Below are 14,341 nucleotides of genomic sequence, written 5' to 3'. Positions count from 1 at the left end.
GCACATTTAATTAATCTTACAGTCAGTCAAATGGTGTTTTGCTGTTCAAGTGTGAGATTATCAGGTATATCCCCAAACGACTGCCTCAAAGGGATTTAAATTAAGCCTATTAAGGGACCAGTCCTATGGTCCCTGGGAAGGACATCCCAGCAGATTTCCCCTTCCACCTGTGGAGGAGAGGTGGTGTACTTGTGGAAGCTTCCTTATTGTGGAAAACTCTGCAGTCATCTCCATCTCCAGTGGCACAAGGACAAAAAAAGAGTGTGTGTATTGCTATGATGCTTGGATGCTAAAGGATCCAGTGCCTCACCATTTCCTTGGCATGCGCCCAGAAAGGCAAGAAAACCACGAAAGCCAACAGAAAGATAAATTGGAGGGGGAGGAGGCAACAGCACCAAAATTATCTGGGAGGATCCAGCCTCTCTCCATCTTCCGCCCAGGTAATCTTAGATATGGTGGTTCCTCCACCACAAATTCTCTCTTCCTCACTATGGTGAGACAGCTCTGAGAGGTTGCCATCCTACAGCCACTTACCTTATCATTTCCCTTCAAGGGAGTTCAAGGTGCCATTTACAGCCGGCCTCACAACAACAATTGGTATGGTAATAGGTTAGGAGCGCAATCCAAACCCCTGGGCCTGGAGGGAGTCGGTGACTTCCACCACGTCAACAGTTCTGCTGCAAAGGCCTGATGGGGTAGAAGGTTGTGCAGATGGGGATGGAAAGGGCCTCTGCTGCACCACCTGAGGCTGGCAGAACCAATCAGGATTGAGCCGAAGCCCTGCAGCATGCTGGAGTTAGGCATCCCATACCATCTTATATATGTCTACCTCACTGAATTCAATGGGACTTATTCCCTGGTATCAGAGAGCAGGGTTGCGACCTAAAGTACTGGAATTAGAGTGACAGAATATTTCAGAGTCACTCTGTCATACTTGTGTGTTTGCTTTTCCTTTAAAAAAGGGGAGGAGATTTTGTTATCTGGATCTCCATACCTTGCAACTCACATCTCAGGTAATGCTATATCTGTATCCGGCATTTGATGAAGCAAGCTGAAATGTTCAGGCCGCTATGAACCATTTCAGATCCCAGTCTTTTTAGCTCTACTGGAGAAGTGTAAATGCACTTTACAACTAAAAACAAACCCTTTAAAAATATGCAGCAGGTCTGAACATAGGCCTGTATTTTATTCTTGATCTCTATAAATTTATACACACACACACACACACTACTATATACAGTCGGTTTAGAACAAAGATCAAAATGTTATTATTACTTTGGGTTATTTAACTTGATGCAGTTGTCTCAGATGAAAGAGGAACACTGGCTTTGTAATGTGATTTTTCATTTGACAATATTGTAAAAAATTTAACATAGCGTTAGATGAAACAAATTGTACGCTACAAGAGAATAAAAAGTTTCAGAGGATATTGTCCAGTTTTGGTTTCCTGATTTTAACACTTGAAACAGGTTGGCAATATATCCCTGCATGCCTGGTCACAGGTTTTGAAATTCTTCTGGGAGATATTTCCAGTTAGGGATCCTTCAACAATATTCCTGAAAGAGAAGAAAAGAGAATGGAAATGTTAGTAAAGTGAACATATCCATCTCTCTGCTAATCAGAATGAATTTACAGCAGAAGAACTGGCTAAATGTGAACCCAAGAAAGGATCTTGGTGAGGTAAAAGCATGTAAAGCCAGAAATCTGGAGAAGTATGCAATTTCAGTGGGTTGTACCCAACGAAGTCGTGGTGTGAGTGTCTCCTCCCACCTAATGCTCCCTGCAGCCCTAAATCTGTTTCTCAGGACTAGGGATCCTTCAGATTCTCGGTCCAGTATATCTGAAGGAGCGTCTCCACCCCCATCGTTCTACCCGGACACTGAGGTCCAGCACTGAGGGCCTTCTGGCGGTTCCCTCACTGCGAGAGGCCAAGTTACAGGGAAGCAGGCAGAGGGCCTTCTCAGTAGTGGCGCCCTCCCTGTGGAACGCCCTCCCACCAGATGTCAAAGAGAACAACAACTACCAGAGTTTTAGAAGACATCTGAAGGCAGCCCTATTTAGGGAAGATTTTAATGTTTGATGTATTACAGTATTTTAATATTTTTTTGGAAGCCGCCCAGAGTGGCTGGGGAGGCCCAGCCAGATGGGCGGGGTATAAATAATAAATTATTATTATTATTATTATTATTATTATTATTATTATTATTAACAGATCTGGACTGGGGAGCATATGAGGGAGGAGAGGGGAAGGGAAGGGAAGTGCGAGTGGAAGTTGTTCCACTCAAGCAATGGCTTTGTTGGAAATAACACAATTTTCTTTTGGGAGGGGAGAAAGGGGATCTAAGGATAAATTGAGGAATGCCACTGTTTGCTAGCAGAAAACAGTTACCTTACCAACACACATTCTTCCACAGCAGCTACAAAGCAATGAGCAAGCTGATATGTACCAAATCAAATTATTTGGGAGCTTTAACAGAACTGCAAAAGGCAACTTGCAATCAGAAAGACTCATAAACTGATTTAAAAGCCAGTTTCCTATTGGGGGAGAAATACTTCAATGGGAAGTTTCCACAAGTTTATGTCCAAAGTGCATTTGTCTGACTCCAGAGGAAGACCAAAGGGCAGGGTTAGAATTTCAGAATGATTCTGCCAACATGGGTAATTTGGGACAGTAAGTGAGGAATGAAATTCTACGAAAGGAAAATACATAAGATGGTCAGAGGGAACAGACGACAGGGATGCTACACTTTTAATAGTTGTGTAGAACTGCACAACTATTAGGGGGCAGGAGCCCTGTCCTCTTTTGCACCTGGCACCCTAGAGACATAGAGTATATTACAGATTACACCTGTGATGGGGGAACTGTCGATCAACTACAAATTATCTGAAAGACCACCTGCCCTTTTATAGACCTGTATATCATCTTATATCATCTGGGGAAGTTTGATTCATGGTACCACACCCGAAAACAGGCATCTTCTGCTACTGACTCTGTACTGTACCATACCCTTCCTTCTACCATATGTGAAACATCATCCATCATTTGCTTCAGGCATCTTCTAAATACATATATTTTTGCTCATAAGATTGGACCCTGTTACCAAATTCCTATTTTTAATTTTTATAATACTGTTTAACTGGCTTTTTATGTTGCATTTTTAAAAATAATATTGTTCACTGTTCCATGTTTTATTTTTGTACACTGCTTGGAGATTTTAAAATATTAAGTGGCTTAGAAATGCTTTTAGATAATAAAAGTAGTATTATTTCACTTGGGGAAGAATAAACACCCAAGTGACAAATGAATGGTAAAGAACCAAGCAGAGCTGTTGGTCAAAAGGATGCAATGAGGTGCCGTGAATTGCAAACAGGAGTCCAATACTGGAAACATTGCAAGGATGGCAAATGCCCTCTGCCACAAATTTAGCAGAAGCATCATCTCTAACAGGCAGATTGAGGAGCTAGACTGCTCCACTTGGCAGTGATTTGGTCTCCATTGGAGAAGTGTCTTCTCTGAAGCTAGATCTGAAGAGGTTTTGAAAAGCTTGTGCAAGGCATAAGAGGAATCATTAAAGGCAGGTATGACCTCCCTGATCAATTCTAACCTCATTAAGGTGATTCAAACACCATCAGCTGATCACCCCTTGCTCCACTCCTGCGATTACCCCATCCTTTTCTCTGCTCCCCTAATATAATCTATGCCAGGCACAGGCAAACTCTGGCCCTCCAGATGTTTGGGACAATTCCCATCATCCCTAGCTAACAGGACCAGTGGTCAGGGATGATGGAAATTGTAGTCCCAAACATCTGGAGGGCTGGAGTTTGCCTATGCCTGATCTATGCAAAGGCTGTGTTAACTTCAATAGTAACCTCAGTGCCTCCCCCACTTTTCTTCTTTCTTTCTCTTTTTTTTTTTGAGTGGGAAATGAAAGGATGGATGTAAACAGTAGCAGTTTCTTGTTCAGCTAAAGAAAATTTCAAGGAGACCCTATTAAATAATAATAATAGCAGACACTGATCCTGGTCTAATTGTGCACCAGTCTCTCAAATAACAACTAGTGAACACAAGAAGGTGGAAAGGAGTTGCGCTTTTGGTTCAATTTGCAGAAAGGCAAAATCTGGGTTGCTAGATGATGGTGATGATGGGTAGGATTTGGATCATTCCATGCACCCAAAGGGGCTCTGGACTCAGATTTCATGAATGCCTTTGCTCCAACCACCATTCAGAGATGGCTGAAGTTGACCAGAAACTTGGAGAAATGTCAAAAGCAGCATGTAGAATGTCGCAGGGGCTGTGCGATTCAAGGTGGGTGGGGAATGGCAAAAGTCCCACTGGGTTTGCACAAGCTTTAGGCATGCCTAAAGCAACTATTTTGGCCCCAGTCATTAATTACAAATGGGCTTGGGGGCGTTTCAGATGAAATAAGCACAATATGGAAGTAGAAGCAGTGGGGATCTGTGGCCTGGGATCCAAAGAGCTTCTTAGTAGCGTGGTCACTTAAGTACTGCCCCCATAGGAGGAATTTTTTTAAAGGGGGAAGGTGCTGATTTGCATATAATGTGCATATCCTGATTAATCTGCATAGCTGCAGTTTGGAAAAAATTATTTAAACCTAAATGACAGTACAATGCACCTCACCATAAGTGGTGGGAAAGGTTGTGACCGGGTGACCCATGTTCCACGGGGCTGGCCCAAGATATTTTGCTGCCTGAGGCAAAGAACAAACTGGTGCTCCCTCTTCATCCCACAAGCAAGGACTGGCAGTTTAGTTTTAGTTCAACACTGGATAGTTTGGGAGTGGGTAGGACATATGGCAAGTACAGCGCTGTCCTCCAACAGACAGAGATGCCCAGGGAATGCTTAGAAAGAAGAGCCAGGGAGCTACCATTGCTGCTGTCCAATATTTGCTGCCTGAGGTGGTTGCCCCACTTTGGCTAATGGCAGGGCTTGCTCCATCTACTGTCCAGGTGTTGTTGATGGGGAACTCCCAATACCCTTGTGCCGCCCCTTCTAATGGTTCTTCATCTTCAAGCTGGGCATTGTCCCTCAAACAGTCCCTCAAACATAGGGCCTTCCTCAGGCAGCCCTTCAAACAGAAGACTGCAAAATTAGGAACTATCGCTCTAGGAAAGCTGGTTCCCCAGGGCTCTCAGTGTCAGTAGTTTCACAGTGCTTGAGCTCACAGAGAACCAAAACTTTCTAAAGGGAAAGAACAGAGAAGGGGAGAGACCTAGGACCTACCACACCAAAGGACCCCAGAGGCTGCTGATTTAAAACACAGTGGTCAGATCTCTAGCAATGAACACACAGCTTCTGAATACACATAGCCACCAGGTGGATATTTCAGGGCTAGTTCTCAAATACAGCCACGGCTGAAAGAGACCTACTATGCTATCTTAAATGCTATACAGTTGTAGGAAAAGGACAGCAACTCCCAAGCACAGTTCAAAATTAATTAGTGGAAGTTGTTTTAGTGTTTCAGGCTCATAGCTTTAAAGAAAAATCCAGCTGAATGTATTGTATGAATGAGAAAACGCCACTGTGGGAAGCTGAGTTGTTAACTTTGGAAGCCCCTTTGGAGATGATGCTCTACTGACATTGTGAGAGGATTGCTATCTTTTCCTTTCAAAGGGAAACTTGCAAAGGAACTCCCATGTGAAGCTTTCCCTGGCACAAATCCCATGCTAAGCTCGCTGCATTTCTGACTGTTGCGCACAGAGCCTTTGTCAGGGAAAAAGCCAGCATTAAATGTTAAATGTGCAGGCCACATTTGCTTTAAATAAGCTACTGTTCTGTGGACGTCACCTGCCACCCATCTAACTTTCCAGATGACCAATAACCTAGTCTGTGGACCTCATATATGGCATGGGCAGGGAGAGACTCTGTCTTGAATAAGGCCAAGTAGGTGTGTGGAACCTTTGGCCCGCCAAAGGCTGCTGAACTGCAACTCCCATCAGCCTCAGCAAGCATAGCAAATGGCAAGGGATGTTGGGAGTTGCAGTTCAGCAACATCCGGAAGGCAAAAGGTTCCCCATACCTAAGGTTCACAAAAAGATGGATAGGTGAGATATTAATGGTTGCACCCATGTTTCGATTCTTGGTTGGTCGAAACCAGTGTGCACACACACACGCATGGATGTGCCTGTCCTTTACAACCAGGTTGGTTGGTTCTTCGCAGAATAATACAATTAAATTCCTGGCTGAAATTAACACTAGAACATCAAGTTCAATGTAAAGGCAGCAGGTGTGCCTCTGTGATAAATCTCTTTAGAAAGGGGCACAAAAGCTGTTGAACAGATGCAGTAATCACAATAATTAGAAGAATTGTGTTGCACAGGAACTGGAGGGAAAACATGAATTGAAGTCCAAGTTATCCTACTGAGCAGAGACAGGAAGGCAGGAAATCTCCCGAAGGAAGAATTCATGGGGGAGTTTTCTTCCTAAATAATACAGCATCCATTCCATAGGAGTTAAGTAGGAAGAAAACAATGATGGCATTTGCTCAGACCTGTACACTTTTATATACCAAGGTGCTTTATTAAAGGTTTCATATTTAGGTCGGTCTATTATGCAGTCATGTAAGATACCTGCTGATAAAGGTTTTGTCTGGCTTTTAAAAACAGCATGTGTTTGAATGATTTAAACAGTAATTTTAGTAACTAGCAATGCAGACTTAGACATGTCTACTCAGAAGTGCCATTGTGGTCAATAGGCCTTATGATCAAGTAAGCGGGTATAGGCTTGCGGTCTGAAATCTGTATTTTCAACAATATAAATAGCTTGAAGACAAAGATTCATTTTATGGTCTAGACCAGGGGTAGTCAACCTTTTTATACCTACCTCCCACTAATGCATCTTTCTTGATGGTAAAATTTCCTTATCGCCCACCAGTGCTGCAGTAACATATGCCACAGAACCCCCTACCACCCACCCGGAATCCTGAAACGCCCACTAGTGGGCGGGAAGGCCCAGGTTGACTACCCCTGGTCTAGACAGCGGAGATACAGACCAGGCATTTTCTGATTCAGAGGTGGGGAATCTATTGACTTCCAGGTGAAGCCAGACTACAACCACCAGACCACCCTTGACTGTTCTTCCTGGGACTGATGGAAGATGGACCTCTATTGTATCTACAGAGCCACATGTTTCCTAACACTGACCTAATTTCTTCCAGCACGTTCATCTGCTTTGTCCAAAAGGGCTGTTAACTCATCAGGAAAATGGCATGATAATTTTTTCAGACGTGGGGCTAACTTGGTGGCATCTGCATATTAATATTAACAAAGGAACACCCTTCATCAGCATTTCTCAGTGGGGGAGAAGTAGCGAAGGGACAGCCTCGACTCCCACACTCCACTAGATCTGACACAGCTGGACACAAGAGGATGAAACTTGGCTGCCAAAGCAGCCTAAAGATGTTAGCTCGGTCCCTGAATGCAAAGGAGGCGAGGGGCAGGATGGAGGAAGGAGAAGTCAGGACAAACTGCAACAGCAGCAGCAGCAAATGATGGAGTTTTCAGGGGAACTCCACAGAGGCAGCAAGAAAAGCAAGATGAGGCTAGATGCATGTGGTTGTTAGTCTAGCAACTGCACAGGCCTGGAGACACCTGAGTGCAAGGATAGAGGTATGTAAAACTTGGTATAGGAATTAAGCCTCGCAGGAATAATTAAGCCTCACGAGAACCTGCATGATGAGACGAGATTCAGATCTCCTCCAACAAAGGAGAAAGTGTCTCATCAAGTCTCCTCTGCAAAGTTGGATTCTGAAGGGATCTTATCACTCTGTTGTGTCCTTCAGGGAGTATGACGCTTGCATGTCCATAAAACTGACCTCACGGACCTACAATTACCAGTACTGTTAACAAACTACAGTTCCCAGGATTCTCCAGGACTGTTAAAGTAGTACGAGAATGCTTTAAAAGTATAGTGTAGATGTGACCTAAATAAAGAGTTCTACTAAACCATTACATTTAAAGGGAAGCTCTGCAGGAGATAAAGATTGCTAAAATTCAAGAGCCATTTTTAAAAAAAAAAATACGGTTGTTATTTTTGCTCATTACAGTTTTATAAAGCTTTAAAGGCAGCAGTGAGACCAATCTTTGGTCCATGAGGCCATTTTCCCCAAATCATACCCAGGTGTAATGAAATAATATGTAATGTCAGGTATGTGGCAGGTGAAGACACATCTGCAAAAGGAGGAGGAGGAAGAGCCTTAAATTGTTTTCCTGGTTGTCCCTAGAAAAAGCAGGGCTCACATTTGGCATCTTTTAAATTTGGCACCAAACACAAGCCCCACTGGGACTGGTTCCAACACAGGATTTCCTGACTGGAGCTCTTGGGTGCAGCAGATCCGTGGTGAAAATCAGTGCTGACTGCAGCTTCTGCTGGGATCAGCAAAGGGATCTTCCTTTGCAGCCTGCCATGAATTCAAGCCAGCTTGCAAAGAAACTTTTTGCAGATTCCGCACACATATCTCCAAGGGTATGGCTGGAATGGAATGGGCCCATACTTGCTGGCTCCATCCTAGCCTTGTGCCCCTGGGGGCAAAGGAAGCTAAGGGACAAATAGCCCTGAGGCCAGTTGCTGGTGTTGTTGCAGTTGTTGTATCAAGAGCTGGCAATCCTAAGCGGCCGGGGGGGGGGGGGCTGATCCTAATAAATACTGGAGAGTAGTCTGATTTTCACACACTGATTTGGCCTAAACCAGGGGTCAGCAAGGTTTATATTGCCTGGGCTGGATCGGTCCCACAGAGATCCCTCCGTGGGCTGGATCGCACCTGCCCGCGATTTTTGGCGTCTGCGTAGATGCGATTTTTGCCATCTGTGCATGCACAGACGCAATTTTTGGCGTCTGCATCTGAGCAGATACGATTTTCAGTGTCTGTGCATGCACAGATGCGATTTTCGGTGCTGCAGAAGCAAGTCACCGCGCCGCGCTGCACCGGTTTAGCACAGCGCACGAGCTGGAAACTTGGTTCGGGGGAGGCTTGTGGGCCAGTCAAACAACCTCCACGGGCCACTTCTGGCCCATGGGCCTTAGGTTGCTGACCCCCGGCCTAAACAATCAATTCTTGAGAGCTTTGGGTTTTTCAGTTGTGCTACAAGCAGATTTGAATGGGGGGAGTAAATGAAACTGGTGTTATTCTGGTGCTGCTCTCCTGATTCCCTGTAATACATGTTCAGCTATACTAAGTAGATTGCAGAACAAAACAAAGAAATCCTAAGCCTTCAAATGAGGACTTTTGAGTCTGTAAAGAGCTTTCTGGATTTCCGACAGCTCAGCAAACACAACGCCCCACGATGAGAGCGGGGTGTGTATATTTCTCCAAATATTTTTTTTTCTAGCAGTACGGCAATACATTGACCTACTAATTCATATTCAGATTGCTTTCCTAGAAGCACACACCCAAAATACAAAAGCTGCATGATTATGCTTGATGAAGAAGTGCCAATTGAAAACTGAAATGGCTTATGGAAATGTAAGCAAAATTTACCAGGTTTAACCCATTTCTCATTCAAGTCCAATAGCTGAAGCAGATGATTTTAATGTGTTTACAGTCAACTCATTAGTTGGGAGGTACAGTATATGGAGGGGCAAAAGAGAACTCTAGCACAGAAACATTTATTGAAGGGTGGTCGTTTCTTACCATAGTCAATGAACTCCTGAGGATTTCAGTGTGAATCTCTGAAAAAAGAGAAAAAAAGTTTTAAAACCTTCTTTAGCTAATTAATAGTTTAACTTTTAAAAAAAAAAACTATTGGCAACATAATTCTATATGTTGAGTTAAATAAATGAATACTTATCTGATTGTTTCCTGGGATCCTTTTGTGCTTGTAATTCTTGAGTTAAGAGGAATTTTGTTTAAAAATGTGTAATTACGAAGATTTGGAAAAGGAACTTGAGAGCAAATTACAGCTTGGCTTTAAGAAGTGAAATCGTTCAGGGTTCAACAGTAAATGCTGGTGCTTCAAGTTATACAGGAAAAGTACAAGGTAAAACAAAAAAGGATAATGTGCATTATGTGGCCTGTAATAATATTTTGTCTCAGGTTTATAGTGCAATGCGGCAACTCTGGTTGACAGAAGGGAGAGAGCATCCTCAATCACTGGTAAATGAAATAATGAACATATCTTGGTCAAGTATTTTCTGACAGGGTTTTTTAAAAGCTTAACTGCAGATCTTTCAAAGTACAAAGGTTGAAGAATATAGCCTTTTAAGAGGTGCTTGTTACAAAGCAACACCCATTCCCATCAATCCCTGTTGTCAAGGTCACAGCAGCCAAGGCAAAAACTTCATTGCCTCTCTTCAGCAAGAACAGAGTAAGAACAGGAAACTCTTGACTTTTTTTACATACACACACACACACACACACACAGTACCTCAAACTATATACAATACTGAATAACTGGTGCAAATTGGTCCAATTTGCATTGCTCTTGCTAACCAGATGGAGGGAGGGACTGGAAGGGACATAAAGTTGCACCCACTGGTCACAGGAATCTCTTGATTCTGAGATTTCTCCAGTCTATGCCCAGTTCTTATGGTTACAAAGGAACCCAGGTTAAGGCAACAGGGATCTCAAACTAAGGAAATGTCATGGACTTGTTGGACGCAGAAGAATGGTGGGAGGAACCAGCTGGGTAACCACTAAGGAAAGAAGGCTCAGGGCCCAGAGAGTGGTGGTGGGACAACAATGAGTGGTCAGAGGGAGAAGAGTCGGGAGCTGAAAAGCTAACAGGGCTTAGTGAGCTGGGAGAATCTGTGGCAGAGAGAAGCCCAGAATTGTAGGCAGAAGCTGAAGCAGGGAGAGGAGGGAGGCCAAGAGGCATAGATGAGTCAGGCTGGTGTAGGGCTGGGCGATATATAAATATATTGTCTAACACAATATATTTGAAGTTTGAAGTTCACATCGTGTTAATTGTTTCATAATATTTGAGCTGGCAATGTATCGCAAATCACAATGTGTGTAAGGGCTAGGCCAGGCATAGGCAAACTCCGGCCCTCCAGATGTTTGGGACTACGATTCCCATCATCCCTGACCACTGGTCCTGTTAGCTAGGGATGGTGGGAATTGTAGTCCCAAACATCTGGAGGGCCGGATTTTGCCTATGACTGGGCTAGGCGATATCTGGTTTTCAACATCGTGATAACTCACCAACTGAACATTGTGATAACTCACCAGCTGAACACTGCAATGTTATCAGCAACTAAACCTCACCAGCTAAACCATATCACCATTGTCTTGATCGTCTCTGCGTTGTTCCTTCCTTATTTTACATATCATGATATATTGATATATCATGATGTTTAGCTGGTGATATATCATGATATTGAAAACCAGTTATCGTCCAGCCCTAGGCTGGTGAAGAGTCACTTGCCTTCCTCCTGCAACAAGCTCCCCTTCCCCTCTGCCTCCCAGAACCAGAAGAGGCATCAAAAGGGTGGAGGAGAGGTTGGCTTCATGTAGGCGCAGTCTCCAGCTGCTTAGGGGAAAACCCTGGAGAGGAGGGGATGGTGTAGGGAGGCAGGGACTTTCAGTTTCAGCAACCGAGCCATTGGGGCAAGACCTAGGGATGAGCTTCTGTACTCATTAGGCCTGACACTCCTCCAAGTCTGTGCAGATTGTCTTCTTGCTAGTGAAGAGTTAACTCCAACTTGCAGTGTGATTTACTGCAGGCTCCTTCCTGTCAGGAATCCAACAGCAGGGCAAAGGATCCAGCACAACACTCAGGCAAAGAAAGCTACTGACCTGGTATCTACAGCTCCATTAAAAGTGGGGGAGCCTCTTCTAAGACAGTGCCTGTGATTTGCATTTTTTAATAAGTACAAGTATTTAAAATAAGTATTATTTATTTAAAATAATGTGCTGCCAACTTAACCAGGGGCACTTTTTTAGTGGATCAAATGTTTTTCAGTTAATTAATCTAACCAGCTAATCAACTAAACGTTGCAACCCTGCTCAGCAGATACCATGACAATAGATTAAGAGGAAGCCTATCAAGCAGGAATACCATTAAGAGTAGACCAGGGGCCCCCCACATTTCAGAGCTCTGTAATTGTTCCTCTGTAGCACGTACATGCCTGGCAAGCTCACTGGTTCTATGCACTGAATAGCTGTAGTTATAAACAAGGAAATCAGCTTGCGTGGCGGCACATGCCAAGAAAGGCACAAGTCCCTTAGCTTAAGAAGAACAATGATGACTTAGCTCCTTTTAATTACGAGAAAACACAAAAAAAAACACTGCTTTTTTCTGCCATTTAATTTCAAAACCCATTATTATTGTCATCAGTATTCCTAAGGACAAAGCTATAGCCTGTTCTGAAAACCTCCTTCTCTGCCTTGCAAAAATAAATTTCCCCAACCTATAACTGAAATGGAACATGCTACGTAGGAATTTCACACTTCCTGTAGGAAATGCATAATGTTTGAAGCCATCCTCAGTGGATTACTGGGAAGGGCACTCCGGCTTTAGCTTACAAAGCACTGCTAGAGCATGTAGAGTTATTGATTTATCTTACAGAATTCTGCTATGCAGTGTAGTTCTTTCTGATTTAGCTTTTATAGCACTGCGGGGATCATTTAATATTTTTTTTCTCCTCAAAAGACCTCCGATGTACTTTATTAATCAGAACATGTACCTTGCATCAAGTCAAATTTTAAGAAACAGTAACCTGGTTCGGATCTAAAATACCGATTTCTGGACACTGCCCTTTACTTGCATTTATTGACTCCTCCCTGTTCATCCTCTCTCTCTATCTTGTTTTAATCAAGCAGGATTGCAGCTTCAGCTAAATTTTCCTTCTGAAGAAGAAATGCACTGATGGTCAAGGTCGATGGAAAATTGACATTTATGACCAGCCGTGTATTTCCTTCCAATGCCTATGCATCTACAATTCAGGAGACTTTCTACAGGTGGGGCTATAATTATGGTTCCTCCAACTCCCATCCAGCTTCTTTCATCTTTTTGTTGTTGTTCTACAATTCAATGTAGTGTTGTTGTTGTTGTTGTTGTTGTTGTTGTTGTTGTTGTTGTTAAGTCTTATGAAAAGGTGGCATCAGGTTAAGTGGCAAGGTAGAGGGCAGAGAAGGGGCTGATTTAAACCAAGGACAGCCAACATGGCCCCTTCCAGATATTGTGGATTACAAGTCCCATCATCCCTCAACCTTGTCCATCCTAAGGGCTGATGGGACTTGTAGTCCTTGTAGAGAGCACCGTGTTGGCTACCCCTGGTTTATCTCTTTCTTCCCCAACAGCCATTTTGTGCCTCAAATTCCCCTACCCCTGGTTCCTTTTCTCCCCCAAATGTGAAAGATACATGGATCTCCGTGTTTCCATCCGTCTGGAGAAAGAGCAGCTAGGGGAATGGATTGAGTAGACACATGGCTAGGAAAGAAAAAGAAGGTGTGTAGAGCATAAGGTTTGTATCCAAGAGGCAATGGCCAGATTCAATTCCTGGCATCTCCAGGTAAGGCTGCGAGAGATCACTGTCGGAAACTCTGGAGAACTTTCACCTGTCAACATAGATGACACTGAGCTAGATTGACCAATATACCAACACAACCTTGACCTTCTTGTATTCTTGCTGTTCTAACATGACCAGAGCAGAGTGGGATGAATCCAGGGGGAGAATGTCAACTTCCTGATACTTAAGAGCTAACCTGTACCTTCTTGAATCTACCTGCACATTTTTCTCTTGGCAGAATGTCACATCATACGCCCATTCTCACCCCCACCTTCCCTTCTAATGCAGTATTCATAGTGGCCTCTGTCCCTTCTTGCACCTTCCTGCGGATTTTCACACTATCCGATCTCCCAGCTTTTAGTAACAACACGTACAGAATTGTTGTAGCACTCCATTATGCACTCATTAAATTTAATGCATTCTTCTGAACGACTTTCCTAAAGGAATTGCATCTGACCCTTTCTCTTGGCCTTTTCTAGGGCATCTGTTTCATGCTGTTCCCAATATCACCACATCTTCCTATCCCACAATTTCAAGAACCATCCCATCTGTTAAACCTGTCACTTCTGAAAAGGAGCCTTTAGTCTCTGCCTTAACAATATGCACCACAAAGTACTTCTTTGCCTGTGATTATCCATCGCTTTCTTCTCCTATTCAACACTTGCTTCTGCATGGCCCAAACTAGCCTAAATACCGTATTTTTCCATCTATAAGATGCCCCCATGTATAAGAAGCCCCCTATTTTGGGGGACTCAGATTTAAGAAAATGGGGGGAGATGGCCTCATGTATAAGATGCCCCCTAATTTTTGACATTATTTTTTTAAGGGGAAAACCTAGTCTTATACATGGAAAAATACAGTATATCGGGAGGGACT

General features: G+C 43.5%; 1 protein-coding gene across 4 annotated transcripts in view; it reads right to left on the bottom strand.

Moving 5' to 3' along the window:
- Positions 1–14,341, bottom strand: part of RBMS3 (RNA binding motif single stranded interacting protein 3) — a gene marked incomplete at its 3' end in the record, with an annotated part of 764,091 nt that overhangs the window by 713,414 nt on the left and 36,336 nt on the right. The gene's annotated exons all lie outside the window — the stretch shown is intronic.

The sequence above is a fragment of the Podarcis pityusensis genome, assembly GCF_964106645.2.
Source record: "Podarcis pityusensis genome assembly, chromosome: 12".
In the NCBI taxonomy this organism is placed as follows: Eukaryota; Metazoa; Chordata; class Lepidosauria; order Squamata; family Lacertidae; genus Podarcis; species Podarcis pityusensis.
This window is presented reverse-complemented; position numbering and strand designations above follow the sequence as displayed.